Genomic DNA, 10,642 nt, shown 5'->3' with positions numbered 1-10,642 from the left:
CAATAGTGTTTCTACACCCCGGGAGCGCTGAGTCTGAGGAGCCGCAGGACACATTTCTGCCACTAGCTGTCAGTATTACAAACTGTACCTTAAAGATTCTGAAAACACCTCCCGAAATACAAAACCCCAATCACAGATTCATCATCCATCTCAGGAAATCTAAATGAAAAACGACTGCTGTTGAGAACGAGTGGTTCATCCTCAGTTCTTCACACCTGGAGCACAGATGCATTTCCAGACAGGAAGAACCTATGCAGTTCTTAACGTTCATCTGTTCCACGCTTATATCACCCACACATTCATCTCAAGCCTTTCATTTTAATATAAGAAGGAAAAAAAGCCAGGACTGAATGTAAATGAGTAACACAGACAAGCATCACATACTGTACTGTCTCTTAACAACCTGACACTTTATTTCCCAGCCACTCAGTTCCACTCATTTCCAAACTATTCTCACATTACATTATGAATTTTTAATCATTGGTAAAAACAAGACGAGCTTATTTTCAAATGCAAAACTTTCTAACAAGACGCTTTTGTGTTTGTTTGAGATTTCTTTTGCAGCAAACCACATTGTTGCTATGAATGTATAAAACTGATGCATGCATTGATGAAAAAAACAACAAAACTGGAGAACTTCTGATGTTCTTTATGTTTATAATCCCACAGTATGTTGATGAGATATAATAAGAGCAAAGCTAAAGGAGGAACACACAGCGAAATTCAAAGAATAGAGACGGAAACAGAATACCACAAGAGAAAAAAAAAGCGAGGAGGATGTGAGAGTGCAGACTCATGGGAAACTATCATCATCATCTTCTGCCATCTCTTTAGCGAACTCCAGATCCTGCTGCTCTCGCTCTCTTCTCTCCTGTGAACACACACGGACAGGGGTGAGCGTTCTGTCCTTCAGCAGCTCTCGGGGCAGTGTGTGTGTGCGGCTCTTACCTCAGCAGACTCCAGGGTCCTTGTTGTACGCCTTCGGTGGAAATCTCTGGCCTGCACAGAAACAGGTGAACAGACTTACATCGCTCCCTATGCCTGATCCAAAACCTCTCTTCAAACCCATAAACCCATACTTTTAAACACAGAAAAACATAATAATATTAATTTATGGTGTAATTCATTTCCATTTCAATCCATGTTCACTTTTTTCAGCCAACAATTATTTTTATTTATTTTATGATTTTTTAAATGAACTTCTATATGCTTTACTACGTTGTAGTAGTCCAGGCTCAGGTAACAAAGCGAATGTTTGCTGGATCTTAGAAATCCTATAACCTTGACGGACATGTTGTGTATGTCCAACAGAAGGAGATGCGCTGGTGGAAGGCCAGCTGAGGCTCGCGCGTGCTGTAAATGTCTCCATGGTCTCTTTCGAACTGGACGTAACCTTTCTCGTGGTTTTATACTGGCCTCGATCACACCGTCACCGGATGGCCTGGACAGGAGAGACGGGCACATGCTTCAGCTCAGTCCCCTGATGAACACCATCAGATGAATGTGTGTGCGAGCCTCACCTTGGCCACGATGAACTCTGCGTCTTCAGGACTGTCCAGCTGCAGCTTCTGTGCGATGTCGGCCAGAGAGATGCGCCGAGTACGACAGGCTGATCATCCTCACCCCCTGAAACACATCACAAACATCTAAACGTCCATCTGCTGCAGGACACACAGCTCTACAGAACCGTGTCTCTCAGACGGACTGCACACCAGAGCGGTAGCAGCAGAAACACCCTGCAGGAGATCACCGGTCACAGAGCTGCATCTGAACCAACAGACAGGCCAGTCAGGATGTGACGATTAACTGTGAGCCGCTTGAAAATCATTCAAATATGTGATGATTCAAATCGGTGGAGATGCTGAACAAATCATGATTCAGTTAGGGGCAGGAGTTTATATGAATGTATGTCTGAGGGGAACTTACTGTCCTTAGAAGAGCTTAGATGGTGTTTTTCTTTCCATCTTACCTCTGTATAATGCATATTAAAGTTCATAAGTGCAGCACTGCTTTGTTTACAGCGGTAACCAAGGAAATGCTTTAAGCTCCACCTGCTGCGGTGTTCACAAGCGGTTTGTTTACACAGCGGTAACCAAGGGAAACGCTTTAAGCTCACCTGCTGCGGTGTTCACAAGCGGTTTTGTTTACAGCGGTAACCAAGGAAACGCTTTAAGCTCCACCTGCTAACCAATTCACAAGCGGTTTGTTTACAGCGGTAACCAAGGAAACGCTTTAAGCTCCACCTGCTGCAGTGTTCATAAGTGCTTTGTTTACAGCGGTAACCAAGGAAACGCTTTAAGCTCCACCTGCTGCAGGGTGCTGGAGCATATAGCTGTCCACTGCTGCGGGTGTGTGTTCACAGTGTGTGTGTGTGTTCACGGTGTGTGTGTGTGCACCTGGATGGGTTAAATGCAGAGCACCAATTCTGAGTATGGGTCACCGTATTTGGCAAATGTCTCGGACTATCTCCACTTTTTTTCAGAGTTCACACCTATGTGTTATAGAGCCAAGTTAAAATATTCTGAAATATTTAGTGTCGAGCAAACCAAGCCAAGTTATTTATTCTCAAGTCATTATTCTAGAATATACATTTGAACACAGATCATACTGTATGGTACTTTTTTAAGGTAAGAGTCAGATTTATCAATTTGTATTATACTCTTAATAAAATATTTGATTTCAGTAAACACTTCAACGGTCACATGCACTAGACTTGCAAACGTTTTCACCCATGATCAGACATCATACCCTTCAGCACGTTTTTAAAAGGGTACACAAATTCAACATATATGACTAATCATAATTTATCCAAAGTTTCAGGTTGGTGTTCTTTTAATTCAGCTAGGAGTTCACACCGTGATCTTCTGCAGGTCACGCGTCTTTACCCTCACTCACACAAACACAGAGCGTGTCTGTACTACAGCAGACTCAGTGTGCTGTCTGTCAGTAAGATGCCATTCTAGAGGGATGAAGGAGAAGATGAGCAGCACTCACCGGTCTTGATGACGTTGTGTCTCATACGGATGATCAGCGTGTAGGTGCCGTCTGCCTGAAACTTCTCTCCAACTGATCCAGCGCGCTGGTTAAACTTGGCAAGATTCCCGCTCTCACCGCTGCACAGGGCAGAAGCAGCAGTTACTATCACATACCATTCATAGGAAGGAGTTAAGAGTGTGACGCTTTATCTCTTCTCATGATCCGCATGAGTTCAGAAGAACCAATGTTAACAGGAAGTTCAGAACTGTAAATATAACTACTTTTAAGACAAAGGGATGTAAAATGCATGTTTCTAGTGAGTCTGAAGGCCCTGGTGAGCAGCTGAACTCTGTTTCCATCACAATCTGTTTTCACGATGTATGGTCACACCCCAGCAGGATGTGCTGGAGCGTGGACCGTGGCACATGTCTGCGGGGTGAGTTACCCTGTGTCAACAGGAAGTAGGGCAAGAGCGACCTCTTGAGAGAGACGGCTGGCGGAACTGCAGGCGGTCAGTGATCTCCCCCAGCAGCAGCTCCACCACGATCAGCAGCTTGTGCACCTGCCGGACACACAGCCATCACGTCAACACAGCCCCAGTGACGAAGACACACACACCGAGACAGAGACATACGCTCACCGTCTGCTCTGAGCCGCAACGGCCGCCGTGTGCTGAGGCGCTTTAACGCAGGGCATTCGTCAGGGTCCTCCTCGCCTCTGAAATACTCCATGCTGGATGCCTTGATCCCGCCCTGAACGTTAGACATTATTACAGACTGTGTGAGTGTGATACAGATTCTGTTAACTTACTACTAATTATTCACCAAAACTGTAGCACTAGCACATGTAGTCTAAAACTCCTGCAAACAAATAGCCATAGCTTCCGATAACAAACACTAGTGTACCGATCATATACTCCATCCTACTCCTGTACATTACTCTGATCACAACGCTGCAATATAAAATCTTCCACAAACACGCACATTCATCACAAATCACAGCCAAAACATCCATCAGAACCTACCGCGTGGATCATCAAATGAACACATTCAGACGCGAGCGACGTCACAAGAAACAAACAGAACTGTGTAGTCCGGACACGGAGTAATACAATACACATGACGAAATTAAATTATTATTATACATTTATTATACATATTTAGATAAGTGCTGCGTGATAAATGAAATGAAATTGATTGGCCATTAGACAGAAGCAGACAGTCATGCGTATCTTTGAGTGAAGCACGCTTCTGTGATCCGCAGAAACTCTAAACCCCCCCGCAGAGAAACCCAGGACACCCCATCACTGCAGCTGAGAAACAGAAGACTTAAAAAATGCTTTCATTGATTCAGCGTTGACTGATAAACACACCACTACCACAATATATGCTTTATTTTATCTGAGCGCTTATTATCATTTGTCATCGCGACGACGGAGCCTCACTACAACACAAACCCGGCTCCAGACTAAAGGCCCCGTTCACACCAAGGCACGATGACTATAAAGATAAGGTTTAAAATCGTTTAATATCAGTAAAAAAAAATAAAGAACAGCAGAGTCCACAGCACAACTATAACGATAAAGAACAAATGAAAAACAATATCGTTGGAATCACTTTCAAAACGATTTTTTTTTTTTTTTTTTCTTCCAGCTGATGAACGATAAATAATTGACAGCCAATCAGAATCCATCCTGCTGTAACGAGCTCGAGAGTTTAAAGCGGCAGACGAGCGTGCGCTTAGAATAAACAGAAGATATCGTTCGCTGGTGTGGACACTAATATCGTTATCTTAACCTTACCACTGACTCTGCTAGGCTACACAAAGATCATCAGATCATAAATTACTTCTGTTTCAACAGATAAGTGCAGTTAATATAACAATATTACACCTTCATTTCCATGTTTTACCACAGATTTGACAGTAAAGCTCTAAGCTTGAGTTGGGAAGCTTACAAAATTAACTTTTATTAACAACAGTAACATGCTAAATCTAATAATTATAACAATATTAGCATCTAATAACAATGTGTTTCTATAGAAATGTATATTCTTCTAGTTCTTAACATATTCCATTATTATTCTAATAGACACCTGACTAACAACTTCAGTGATTCATGAGCGCCGATTTAGTCTCAATTTGAAGAAAGGTTTGTTTTTCTTCATACACACAAACTGTATGACTATGACAATATCTGATTTCTTGATTGATATTTATATATAGTGATTTTATAATTTCAAAATATAGAGCCAAACATAGAAATGACTGACTAGTAAAACCAGTAAAGTGCGCCTCTGCTGCTTTGTCCATCTACTGGTTATAAATGGTGATTTGGATGTATGTTTTTGATTTTACATTAACTGTTTTAGGTATATTTTGGTCATCCTATAATTTTTTAGAGCTTTGAAGTGCTGGAAATCGTTGTGTGAAATGCTTGAAAGTCACTGAAAGTGTTTTGTATTTCTCTCTCCATTTCTCTCTCAAACCCCTGAAATGAAATGGATTCCTCTTCCATACCCCCGGCTCTTTCTGCCCCCCCCTGCCACAAAAAACAGCACTCTGCGGTTACAGCTAGCTTTACTGCTTCTGGTTTCCTGACGTACAGCAGTAGCGCTTTTCTCAGACACTCGAATCAGAAACCACTAGATCTCGCAGCAAAATCTTAACTCATTCTGTGTTGAATTAAATAGCTTGTCACTTGGATCTCGCAGCGCTGTGCACGGTAACAGAAGTCGCATCTGTCTCTAAATCACCGGACTGGTTCCCGAGGAAAGCTCTTCTGAGGCTGAGTTTTGTTTTGCTTCATGGTCCAAGCTGCGCAGGCTCAAATGATTTTCCCCCCCACCACACATCTGGCAGTTCTCTGAACCAGATGTGATGGAATTACTGACTTACGAGTCTGATCGATCGGCCCTCTCAGTCCCAGTTCTCTGTAGCGGTTTCCCTACACATCACCGGTATGTAGTAGAGATAGCGCTGCCCACTCGTTGTTGTTGGCCAGCTCGGGAACACAGACTTGGACACCAGTTTCTCCGCCTGTCGTACAGATTGTAACGTGCAGGTAGTTTGCGCAGCAGCAGGTTGAAGGCAGCGTGGCCTGGCCGTCGGCGTCATGCCGCAGCGTAGCCGTCCCTCAAAGCGCGTGTGCAGGAAACGAAGAGGAGCACAATGTGCTCTAGGAGAGAGGAGATTGAGCACAACAGCTCGGCTGAACCTGAGGTCAGAGGTCATGTGGAGAACAGCCTCACCTGCGCACCACATCCAGCTGGTTCAGGAACTCGTACACACGCGCGAGTGATAGTAATAACACTTTGGCAGCCACCAAGTCCAAAGCCCGGCGGTTTCTGAGAGCCGATCTTCTGAAGCAGGTCATCAGAGACCTCTCTGGGCCTGTGCAGGACAGAGGCTCACTGATGAAAAGCATTTCTTTGATTAATCAGATTAAACCACCAACACACACACCAAGTGTGATTATCTGTAAATAACCTGGAGAACCCACGGCCCGACCGTGCTGCGGGACTGCCGTGAAATCGAACTCTGCTAGCAGCGATTAGCTTTGCAGTTAGATGTTATTTGATTATTAGTTTCTACTCTGCTTTATGTAGCACATGCATAGTTAAAGAGGAGATGTGAGTTTGCTGACCTGGGCGTAGTGTTTTTGTTGTTGGTGAGGTAGACCAACCAGCAGCAGCTGCAGATAGGCCTCCACCTCAGGGATGAGTGGCGTCGCCGCAGCCTTCCTCGTGCCGCGGCCTGAACTGCACGTCTCCTTGCCCTCTCCACCGGCTGAAGCAGACACACACCAACATTCAGAGCAACGCATGATTTACAGTAAAACAGCGCTCAACATCAAGTGTTCTCGAGACAGAAGACGAGTATGCCAGCTCCAGACCCTCTGAAGGCTCTACAGATACCAGCACCAGCACCTGATTTAGCAGAACTCAAATAATTAACGACTACTGATGATATTCATTAATAATATTCAGAAGTTGTGTCTTTTGGAAATTCCACATTTAACAGCAAGCAAGCAGATGCAATTTATTTCCATTAACAGAAACGGTAACATTTTCTGAAAACAATGGTAACAAACCGGTTCTTATAGAGTAAAATGTAAATATACTGACTGAGTGAGTGAGTTCGGACTGCTCCTAATAAACTCTCCTCCTCTCTACCACTGGTCTTCATACTGTCACAGATCAGCAGATCATGATAACCACACACGGGCTCCTCACTGCGGCCGAACTCCCAGCGCTTCTCACTAAACCACACATCAAGATCTCCTCACCATACCATAATCTGCGACATTTAATAAAAAATAATAAAGAATAAAAAGCTAAAGAATGGGGAAAAAAAAAAATTTGTACATTTTACAGTTAAATGATTCTAATGCACTTTGAGAGTTCAAAATTAAGAGCTGCAACCCGTGTTCTTCACTAAGAAAACTTAGGTCAGAGAATCTTCTTATTTGTGATCTACTGTCTCAGTCTAGATTACAGTCACACTGAAAGCCAAAGAAGTGAGAACAGAATAATAACAACAGTAACGCAGCCATATTTGTAAAACATTGCACTGTAAAACAAATGAATATTTCATATGTATATTATTTTTGCTTCACACTGCAGTAGGGAAATTACAATACTTCCTTCCTAATTCTCTACACCCTGAAAGATGTTTAGAATTCGGACTGCATTTAACCCGCTAGCTGTCATCTATTCTCGCTGCCCCGCTTTCACTGTAAGCTAGTTTTTTGACGCTTCAGTGAAAACAGGCTTACAAAAAAAACCCGCGTCTCTCTACAAATCTAGTGAAGTGCTGTCCTCATCTGGCGTGGAAATGAAGACTCACTGGAGTGGCTGTGTTCCCAACGCACGCTAAACTCAACCAGCACATGCACTATAGGAGTTCACTGCATTCATTCAGTGTGAAACAGAGCCGTTCTGACACCCGGGATCACCAGCTGATCGGCTCAACGGCACGAGGAAAGGTCAGTCTGGAGCCCTGCATGTCAGTCTGTGTGCACTTTAATATCTACAGTTCCACAGCACTCTATTTGATTAGTGCATAACAGCCCCCGTCTGCTCTCTGAACAAGCAAACGTGTGCGCTGGGGAACAGAAAAGGTGGTGGGGTTGGGGTACCCTCGTCCAGGAAGCCCAGCAGGAACTCTTTGCTGTCAGCGTTGGACGTGAAGAAGCCGACACGGCTTTCTGCAGGCACATTGGGATTGAGACGGCGGCTGGTGGAAGGGCAGAGCTCGCAGGGGCACGGAGGGACGAAGCGGCGGCTCCCTTCCCGCTGCTGACGGACCTTCTCGATCTGCTTCACGTGCTCCCGGATATCTGCAGCGCAGAAACACCCACACTCAGCAAGTAACGGCCTATCCACAGCGAGTTCACCAAAATGGTGCAGCTGGGCAAGCGAGGAGCTACAAGAGATAAGTGATGCGGAAGACATTGACAGCTGGGCTGACATCGTGGGATTATACGAGTCTCTCACACAAAGACTCGTAAGACGAGAGCTGGATGTTCGTTTCGTTCTTGAGACCATTCCCCAAGGTAATAACTGACTCCCTTTCTCCAGAATGGTCCTGCTTGTCCCCAGGCCCCTCCACAACTGGGGTTTTATCATCTAGCTCCGCCCCTTGAGTGACTGTCATCAGTCCTCCGCCACCTGCTTCACACACAAGAATGACTCGTGTTGTTGTGGTTGATGTGATGAACACAGCACGCGTCATCACACACTTTACTGCTAAACATCTGAGCGGCTGAAGACGCAGCTGGATTACGATTGTGTTTCTGCCAAGAAACTGTGTCCTATGTTCAAGCGTGGCGAGCGATCATTCGTGATCGCAGCTTTCACCTCCAGAAGAAGTGAGTGGGAAAGCTTCTTTAATCAATCTTTGGCCTTTTCCTATCATGTGGCTCGTAGCAAGAACTAGCTGGTCAGTCCTCTGAAGAGAGGGGCGGAGTCAGGAGAGCTCATTAGCATTTAAAGGGACATGCACCCAAACGGATTGCTGTGAACAGAGCTGTTTTTGACAGTGATAAAAATGTGTTGTTTTACACTACCGACTGAGAAACTTTTAACACAAAGTATGATATAGACGTTTGTCTTAAGACCCAAAAGAATCTTACAACGTGTTTTCTGACCTACCGTGCTCTGCTCTGTAACACTAGCGCTGGCTTTACTAACTCTGTCTCGGTGTACGCTCTGGCTCGTGACTACATACACATGATGATAATGATGATAATGATGTGTGTGTGTGTGTGTGTGTGTGTGTGTGTGTGTACCGTCGAGCGTCAGCTGGTCCTGCTCTCGCGGCGCGCGCGGATCCTCCTCCTTCATCTCTACATCCTGCGCCTCCGCGCCGCTCTTCTCTTTCTCGCGCGCGGGATTTCTCGCGTCGCTTTGGGCCGTCGCTTCTTTCATGTCGCCGCGCAACTCACGCGCGTGAAATAATAGAATTGCTGGAGCGCTCGAATTCCGCCGAAGATGACTGGCAATTCTGACGGGCCGCAGTGCATTCTGGGACGCTGGCGCTCTTCCTCGCGCGGTTTCCGTGTGGCCCTGAGGCGCGCGAGTAATTCAATCCAACCCACAGCTCAACTACACCACACACACAAATCAGTTCTGAGCGCTGCGTGACTCGACGCGTTAAAACACGATACATCATCAATAACTGTTCAGATACATCATCGAACTCGATCAGAGACATCATCAAACTCTCTCCGATGACATCATCAAACTCTACATAGATACATCATCAACTCTATCATCCAAACACTCTATCAGATACATATTTAAACTCGATCAATCACACATTCAAACTCTATAACAGATACACCATCAAACTCTATCAGATACACCATCAAACTCTATCAGATACTCATCAAACTCTTCAGATACACCATCAACTCTATCAGATACATCATCAAACTATCAGATACTCATCAAACATCAGATACATCATCAAACTCTATCAGATACTCATCAAACTTCCTTCCCCACACACTATCAAGCATGATGCATGTGATGATTTTACTGGATTACTTAACATATAGAGCAATAACATATCAGGTTGGAGAATGGATGGATGGAGTTAAACTGTGTCAATACATCACTTTCTGTAGCTTTTATTCCTGCTGTGTTTTCTCTCAGAATACAAACAAACAAACAAATAAATAAATAAATAAATAAATAAATAATAAATAAATAAAGAGTACCTGCACGACTGGGCTGGTCTGACATGACTTTAAGTTGTTTTCTTTTTCAGAATGTGAAAGAAATGTTTTTAATGCAGTTTATTAACCGTGAGGCTACAGTAGAATACTTGCTGTTGAGTTAAATCACACACATCATGTTTTTTGTTTATTAATTTTTTTTATTGAACTTTCAAAATTACAAAATTCAACAGCAAGTTTCTTCACATATTTCTCATATTTACACAGTTTGTAAATACAAATTGAGACAATTTTAATAAATAAAAAACAAAAAATAATAATAAAATAGATAAATAATAATAGTAATATATAAAAATATATAATAATATAAATAAAATACCATAAATAATAATAAATTAATATTAAATTGAAATAGAAAATATATTTGATATTAAAATATAATATTAAAATATAATATTAAAAATTATAATAATATACTAAATAATG

At 43.3% G+C, this 10,642-nt stretch overlaps 1 pseudogene; it reads right to left on the bottom strand.

The window, feature by feature from the left end:
- Nucleotides 1-688: 688 nt before the first annotated feature.
- Nucleotides 689-9,404, bottom strand: LOC109088651 (annotated as a pseudogene).
- Between the last annotated feature and the right edge of the window lie 1,238 nt (nucleotides 9,405-10,642).

The sequence above is a fragment of the Cyprinus carpio genome, chromosome B19, assembly GCF_018340385.1.
Source record: "Cyprinus carpio isolate SPL01 chromosome B19, ASM1834038v1, whole genome shotgun sequence".
NCBI classification, from domain to species: domain Eukaryota; kingdom Metazoa; phylum Chordata; class Actinopteri; order Cypriniformes; family Cyprinidae; genus Cyprinus; species Cyprinus carpio.
The sequence above is the reverse complement of the archived record's forward strand: the minus strand, read 5'-3'. Positions and strand labels throughout refer to the sequence as shown.